Raw genomic sequence first — 7,298 nt, forward strand, 5'->3', positions numbered from 1 at the left:
GATTGGTGGCAGAAACCAAGCAGAATCTCCTAACATGACTTGATATCAGATTATCGGCAAAAATCAAGCAGAATCTGCATGCGCGCAATTTGACTGCAGATTGACAGCAGAAGTGCAACAGGGTTTGCATGCGTGATCTGATGGCAAATTGGCAACAATCTGCATTTGATTCGATAGTTCCTTCGCTTACCGCTACGTGATGTATTTTCTCGCAATCAAATTTCTGTCAGAAATATATATAAAGTCGCGATTATTAATAAAAGATCAAAAATATAGTAACTATTTCTATCACTTTAATTTCTGATATGTGATACAAGTAGATAAGATTCAGAATATTAAACTGACTGGAATCAATAGGATAAACGAAAAATTATTCATTTACTGCCTATTTGAAGCATAAAGGAAGAATTTAATTCTAAATAAATTATATCTCAAGTTTTATAAATTAAATTTAATTATTTTCACCATTTACTTTATTATTAATTTAATTAAATTGAACTAGTCCTTTACTATTAGATATAACTACGATATAACATATTACATATATGTTGTATTAGAAGAAAATTGTAATTAACTGATAACTCGCCGATAGTCTTATTTAGCATCTGTAATAATTAATTTTATTGTATTTATATTACTTATTTATATGAATGATCAGAAGCAGCAGATTCTGCTTGGGATCTGCTGCTAATCTGCCGTCAGATTACGCGCGCGCAGATCCTGCTCGGTTTCTGCCGACAATTTGACGTCAAATGATGTTAGCAGATCCTGCTCGGTTTTTGCTGACAATCTGCTGTCAGATTCTGTGAGCAGGTTTTGCTAGCAAATCGTGAGCCTATTGCGGACATAACGGATGCCAATCTGCTAGCAACTTTTGTGGAAATCTGTCGCCAATCTGCTAGCAAATTGCGCGCAATTTGTTTACCGGGTAAGAGCATACACCAATCAGATTCACGAGTTTTACAACAGTTGCAAAGCAGCATTTCCTGCTGAACCACTATTCTATATATATATATATATATATATATATATATATATATATATATATATATATATACTAGACTTCTATATACAGGGTGATTCAAAATAACCCCTGTGTCCCTGAAATGACATATTCTTGAATCAATTCTAAGACGATTTTTCCTTCGGCAAAATTTCGTCCGAAGCTTAGTTTTTGAATTATTAAAGGAAGTAGTTAACGTATGACGGGTCGAATACAAGAGGCAGGCAAGGGTGGCGCGATTCACCGTCAGACGCGGGAGCTTATGCGGGGCGCATGCTGCGATCAGCTGATCGCTATACACATACAGACACACATGCGAACACATACATTCTCTGTCTGTCTCTCTCTCTCTCTCTTTCTCTCTCATTCGCTCACTCACCTGTAAATTTTTTTTTTTTTACGAGAGAGGGGAAAATGCATACCCACCGGTCGATCCAGTGAGTTATGTGGGACTCGAGTACCAAATCGAATTACCAACTCGGTACTCACTACCCACTAAAAACCCCTCTCTTTTCACGAATTTTCTTTGACACACTGTCCCTCTGACTTCCCGAGATCTGTTTTCACATAACGTCAAAAAATAGTTATCATTACCTTGATCGATGACTTTTGATGTATTGCTGTAATTGCTTGAAGGAGAAATGAATTTTCCGATAGATCGTACGTTCTCTAATTTAACGTAGATATCACGTTGCAAAAGACAAGAAATCCACACTAAATTATTAACTGAATGTTTTTCTTCTTTCATGAACTGTATTCTTTTATAAACTTTAACGTAATCACATTTATTTACTCACTCGATGAGACGAGAAATTTACTAATGACTCTATCACTAATCACTATTAATCACTGTCGAATAATAACTGTTGGCGATTAAAAATCACTCGATGAAAGAAACACGCGCGAACACGTTACTACACGACGCGACGACGCGACAATGCGACGATAATTATTCGGCGACTGCAAGCAGTTTTTTGTCATGGTAGGTTGTGGTAGGTTATTGTACTATATGGTAGGTTGTGGTAGGTTATTGTACTACTGGCGCTATCGAACGCGATCATGTATTCGATTGAAGAATGCGGTAAACACAATAATCATTTAACATATTAATATTATTATTATCATGAATGTGTGTGATACCCATACATCGTATGATATCTATTTAAAAATTAATTAGATTAAATAAGTGTTTTTAAAATATTTATTACTTTTACTATTATCATATAAAATATTAATATTAAATATTTATTTAACTATTTTATCTATTTTATTTATTTATTTATTTATCTATTTCACCTATTTTTTTTAACTATTTATTATCAATGACCGATTTTCGGCGGTGTGGGAAGGATAGCGCTACGTGTGGGAAAAGGATAGCGTAAAGTGTTTGTGAAGAGAACAGTGCGACAAGGATGGCATCAACGTGCGACAAGGATGGCGTCAACGTGGGACAAGGATGATGCATTGTAAGATGCCACATAGGTGGGAGCAGGACGACGCAAAGGTAAGTGAGTGAGTGATAGCGGCGAGCTTGTGAATGAGAGAGAACGATAATAGCGCGAAGAGAACGCATACGAAAGAGAACTATAATATCGCGAGAACAACGTGTGCGAGAGAGAACGATAATAGCTAAGATAACGCGTGCGAGCGAGAACGAAGATATCGCGAGACTTACAACTAACGCGAGACTTATTGTTGGAACGATAGCGCGTACGAAAGAGAGAGAGAACGATATCGCTATACTTACAACTAGCGCAAGAGAGACGCAAGGGATGGGAACGCAAGGAGAGGCGCGTAAATAAATACATTTCTTTTCAATACTAAATATAACATTTATTTTAAAATGTGTGCGTGTATTATACAATTTGTGTTGTGTGTGTGTGTGTGTGTGTGTGTGTGTGTCTAATAAAATAATAATATAATAATATAAAATTTAAAATTTAAAAAATATAATAAAAATATAAAATTTAAAAAATATAATAAAAAATATATAAAACATATAAACTATAAAATTTAACGGTCATCGAACGGAAACGAACGACTGTCGAACGGCTATCGAACGCTCGTCGAACGGAAACGAACGCCTGTCGAACGGTCATCGAACGGAAACGAACGACTGTCGAACGCAAACGAACGCTCGTCGAACGGTCATAGAACGGAATTGAACGGTAATCGAACGGCTATCGAACGGTAATTGAACGGTCATCGAACGGAAACGAACACTCGTCGAACGGTCATCGAACGGAAATGAACAGTCGTCGAACGGTAATTGAACGGTCATCGAACGGAAATGAACGGTCATCGAACGGAATTGAACGGTAATCGAACGGAATTGAACGGTAATTGAACGCTCGTCGAACGGAAACGAACGCCCGTCGAACGGAAATGAACGGCTATCGAACGGGAATGAACGCTCGTCGAACGGTCTTCGAACGTAAAACTATATTCAATTATCAAATATTTAAATGTTTTATCATGTACCACAATGTAGTATCGAAATACAATATCTGTGGAAGCTGTGTCACGTACGGAAACACGATACTGCACACGTACATAGATAGAGATGAGGAAAGAAAGGAGAGAATAAGAAAGACGATAAAAATATATTGCATCATCAATTTATTATAAATATGGATTCGATGAATCATGATGTTTCAACCACCAATTATAAATCTTAAATACATTTTCTAAAGCGCAATTTTTTACATGATTTTCACAACGTACAGTATTCTTAACATCTAACTTATTTAAAGAAGCTACATCCTCATAGTCTGCATCCAAAGTTCCGATAATCACATCGTTTCTCACATCATTGTCCAGTACATCAGCTAACCATTTCGTTTTTCGTGCCCTTTAACGTACACGAGAGGTGACGCATCATCATCCTCCCCCGTTGCACCCATCACCGCCGTCATAATTAAACGTTTCGATTTCCAATATGAAACGTGTCCATCATTCCACGATAATCCATGATGATTTTTCATCAGCCATAAAACCTGACATCTCTCAGATTTTGTGAGCATGTGCCATGGTTCAGGACATGTAAAAATATAATGAGAAAGTACGGATCCCTTTCTCAGAACAGCAGCTTCCTTCACGACAAAATTTTTGTCAACGATAAATCCTTGTAGATCCACAAACGTTGGCACAGCCATGATGACAAGATCTGATCACAGACTGATGTCGATCGTCAAACATCTCAATCTTTTATATTTTTTCATATGCAATGGAGGGGATATTTGCTGACTTATGTAATTTTGCGGACTACATTGGTCAATGGATTATATTCGACAACCCGATCGTGCAAGATGAGACAATAGGCGGTAGTATTCGCCGGTATATTTTCCCTGCATTCAAACTCTATTCTCACGTCCACGGTAGCAGTTTTGATAGACTCGTTTTGTCGCGAGCAATCAATGACCGCGAGAGGACCGCAATGTAGAAACTTTGAAATGGTTAATAGCGTGGTGCTGTTATCGCATCCGTAATAAGATTTGCGAAAACGAGAGTACATGTTGAATAGAATGGCGAATCTATTTTTTTCAAAATCTAAATTTAAATCATCATAGGGATAAAATTCCGAGTTTAAATAGAGTTTAATGTTGGTCAATTTGCAGTCATCGAACAATGTAACATCTTGTGGCACTGAATTCTTTTTACCAGTTTGCAATGCAAAGATCACGTATCGTGGTTTCTCTAGCTGGGAGGCGGCTTTCACGGTCCATGAATGCTTAGTCGTGCTATGCAGCAGAGGAAATTCGTATAGATCCCAAGATCTGAAACTCATGTTCAAGTATCGTCCGCTTTCCAACATTCGCAACATCGACAATTTATTAATCTCGTTCAATATTACATGAGGCATACGCCACTGTATCTTGAGTAATTCAATCTCTGCTTCCGACGATGGGTGTCCGAATAGACAATTATTATCGTTGCGCGAACGTATCAAAATCAATTCGTGACGAGCGTTAATCACAACGCGTTTATAATCTTCGCAAAATCCCAGCAGCATGTTGAGCGGTACGCAATAGTTGAAATAATTTTTGTCACCATTGTACGTCAAATCCCACGCAGCGTTCTTCAAGTTTATACTTTTCTGGTGCGTTAGAGAGACATAATTTTTGAGCGTCGAAGTTATTCCAACATTTCTGTTGCGATCAATCTCTACTCCGTCGAGTTCGTATCAAAGCTCATCAAACATGAATGCGAACGCAATTGTTTCCCAATACAACCTTCATTTCGTCATTCGCTTTACGCACATTAAACCTTCCCTCGATGTAAAGAAAGCTTTCGCACGGTAACGTGTACAAATCCTGATGTTGTATAGGTATTCGTATCTTGTCGCTGTATCCAAGCGTCGTATTGGCGTACGGATTGTATGTATGAGTCTCAATCTTGACGATGCGATCGTCAAAGACTGGCTCACCTCCGATATTCAAAATATCAATCATTCTTTTCGTACGATGAATCCCAATGATTTTAAAAATTCACGATTCAACGCGCTCAGCTTCTTCTTAATGGCTATCTTATTATTGTCACCCGATACCGCAATAGTATTGTCCCTCGTAAAAGTATTGTCTCTCGCGTGCTCCGTTTCGTTCAGCACGAGCATACTATGTTTGTCGCCGCCGTATATGCAATCTTACGGTAATTTCCTCTCCTCGAAAATCGAGCAATCGACCTCTTTGATCCACAATACGTATCGTTAAATCCGTAATGCTCCGTACGATGATCGGCAGGTAAATGATCTGTGCCGGCGTTTCCGATATCTTATATCCTGGTGGTACGCTCGGTGAAAATTCATGTATTGTGTGTACGCGCATGCCATTGCTGTACGCACCAGTAGTCATGTTACATTCTATACGAATAATATTTACGTTTATAATATTAACTGGTTCGTCCGATTCGTACCACTCGCGAGGTTGCAATATACGATTCGATGAGAATCCAAGCAAGGATCCTACATGTCGGGTTTGGTAAAGTTTATTCTGTAGGCACATTTGATTTCGCTCTTTAGCGTGCTATGATTGGCGCGAAGCGCTATTGGATATTCCTCATCATAATCGTTTTCAACATCTCTGGAAAGGTGTTCATCTTGCAAAATTGCACGTTTGAGATAGTCATTTATAGCGTGCAATTCGTACGATCCTTCGGGAATCGTAATTTCCTTGTCGTCGTTGCCAAAGTAAAATTTATTATTCGAAAAATTTACGTTTGGAATCGTATGATAAGTTTCAAAATCCGTTAATCCAAGCTCATAATCGGCATCAGTCAAATCTATAGCGGGAAAATAGCTTACAGCGAGAACGCTGCTTCTGCCAGTCAACGTAAGTGTCAGTGACATGTCGAACGAATACTGAGTCGTGACGATGGATTGTCAGCCTTTAAATTGATCGTCGACTGTTTGAAGAAATTTTAAACACAACTGTCCACAGATGCTCTGATTGTAACTTTGATAAGATGCATAATTGTATTCAATTTTCACTCGTCCGAAATATCGCACAAGTTCCTTGGGTGTTCGAAGGTTTCCAAAACTGTCGAAATATACGACACGATCTCCCCTCTTTGCGTACGCTACCCAATGAGTACCGGGACCATCAACGTCATCCAAATTGACGATACCGCTCTCGTTTCGTCGTACACCGCTTATTGGTAAATTATTGCGCATGAAAACACCTCTAAAGAACGGTATGTGCATACGTTTCGCCAATTGTTCCAATTGCACGTTAGTTGTCGCACCCGTAGGCATTTTTAATGTTTTTTCGACGTTTTTTTTTTCTCTTAGACTTTGTTGAGAATCCCTGTCCACGCTTGTACGGAGCGAGATAAAATCCGCGACCTTCCATAGCGCGATTGTGACGCTGCAACTCTTCCAGCTGACGTTGCGCCGCCTTGCTATCGTTTACCGCCTTTGCGATTCCCGCCGCACCGCCGGCCAAAGAACCGACAACTCCCAACAACGGTAAAAGTGGTAAAATACCACCGCGTTTCGCTACTGGAAGTATTCGTTTTTTCCTCCTCTTTGTCGTCGATGGCTTTTTCATTCCCATGCCGAGTTTTGTCTTTGCCTTCATTGCCGCCCAAACAGTCGTAGCGGCTGCTCTTTTGCCAAGAGTCGAATCCCTCGCGGTAATGCGTTCTCGCGCTCTTGCAGCTAGTATGCGATCCGCGACGTGTCGTTGACCGAGATCGTTGCTTCGCGAGTAAGCAATGTCGTGCTCGCGACAAACGGCGTCCAATGGATTGATGCCTCGATCGCCTCTAGCCAATCGTTTCTATAATCGAGTTCCCGGGC

The sequence above is a fragment of the Camponotus vicinus genome, unplaced genomic scaffold (genome assembly GCF_025532165.1).
Source record: "Camponotus vicinus isolate PSW18456_S1 unplaced genomic scaffold, iyCamVici1.0 SCAF_4, whole genome shotgun sequence".
NCBI lineage: Eukaryota > Metazoa > Arthropoda > Insecta > Hymenoptera > Formicidae > Camponotus > Camponotus vicinus.